Consider the following 1,567-nt stretch of genomic DNA (forward strand, 5'->3'; position numbering starts at 1 on the left):
TCGTTATTGCATTAAGTAAAGTTTCTGCATTTAAATCATAGACTGGCACCGGAAAGGTCCCGGCCAGAGTATTAGGTACGCAGTGAACAAGATTATATTGCCTTAGAAGACAAACGGGGATATTAGAACGCACACACCAAATGGAAACCATACTTGTTACATACCAATTCTTCGGAATACTAATCTCTTTTTCAGAGTTCGTTATGGTTCCACGTAAGATAGTGGGAGATGAGAGAAACAATACCAAAAAACATAAATATTAAACATCTCTAGATTTTAACACTGCTTAATTCCTCTTACGCCTTTCCAGGTGGGTGTCGGTTAAGGGAATAAGTATTCCTTTACTTTACAATTTGTTGCCGTTATACGCAAACATTTAAAGCGAACTATTATTCTCTTAACACCTTGCAGCAGAGTGGAGTACGAGTTGCAGTACGAAATGTGAATTTAGAAATTAAACTCCTTGACGCCTAGCTTGTAAGTAGGTACTTTTACAATTCAAATTGGTCGCGCTTGCTAGAATGCAAGGATGCTGGAAGAAGAGATCCTGCGGATGTGGAAGAGAATGAAGGAGCCGTTCGAAGTAAAAGGCGTGAAGCAGGTTACATCAAAGCAATAATAAATGGAAGCGAGCATCATGAAGATGATGGATAGGTAAAGGAAAGGAAATACAAAATACTTTGCGTGATAAAAACAGTCGGAATGGGTAGAGGAGCAAATTTTTAGAAACTGTGCATTACGTTAAATTTTTCGATCAATACAATAAACTTAGCGCTAGGAAAGCGATCGATGCGGCAGAAGGCATCTTAGGATTGTACTTAGCAAAACTTAATAAATCAAATTCAATTTATTCGAATTATATTGAAGTACTGGTTTTTCGTGTTTAACACTATGATTCTATGAAATATTCCGGCTATCTTAAGCATGGGATGTTTAAACATGATCGTGCTACGTTTGGGTACTAGAAGGGTTCAATTGATCGCCAGATAGGCTATTAACTTCACGTTAAGTCAAACAAAATAGATGAATGGAAATTGGGCGTGACAAAAATTAGAGCTGAGCATAGCCGAAGCTAGTAAACATTCACAAGATTTACTACCGATCGTACACAGTTCCGATTTGCTGCGAAACAGTTCCAGCCAAAAAGGGGAGCGGGCGAAGAACCCAGTGCCGAAACGTGACGGCAGCAAATGGGCCACATAAGTGTAATCGTTTGCGGCAAACTTTGTTCGGGTGGATAAACGACGTGATAAAGTGTCAACCTCCTCTTTAAACGTACTTCTTCGTGCCTCCGGTTCCTTTATCTCTTAATATAGTAGTGCTTCATTTTGGCTCTTTGCTTCTCGCGCATCCGTGCACGGCACCGAGGTGGCGACGTGTTCGAGTCTATTCTGATCACCGCTCTCGAATCCCTTCGCATAAATCACCCCGTTATGCTGCGATGCTGCTTTACTTCTCGGCAAAGGTGTTGATGACCCGTGCTTCCTTGGTATTCGATCATGCGCATCCCTTCCTTCCCGCCCAAAATTAGTTGGATGGTTTTCCACCTTTCTAAATGAATGAGTGG

The 1,567-nt window shown here is 41.1% G+C and overlaps 1 protein-coding gene across 1 annotated transcript in view; it reads left to right on the forward strand.

Annotated features, from left to right (window-relative positions):
- The window catches only part of LOC126581397 (beta-1,4-galactosyltransferase 2), a 2,074-nt gene extending 1,247 nt beyond the window's left edge, over positions 1-827 (forward strand). Inside the window, exons 1-2 of the mRNA XM_050245011.1 lie at positions 1-310; positions 412-827. The exon at positions 1-310 is cut by the window's left edge and continues 1,247 nt beyond it. The gene's annotated coding sequence lies outside the window, so the exon portion shown is untranslated. The remainder of the gene's footprint in view (positions 311-411) is intronic.
- Positions 828-1,567: the final 740 nt, after the last annotated feature.

The sequence above is a fragment of the Anopheles aquasalis genome, chromosome 2, assembly GCF_943734665.1.
Source record: "Anopheles aquasalis chromosome 2, idAnoAquaMG_Q_19, whole genome shotgun sequence".
Classification (NCBI taxonomy): Eukaryota; Metazoa; Arthropoda; class Insecta; order Diptera; family Culicidae; genus Anopheles; species Anopheles aquasalis.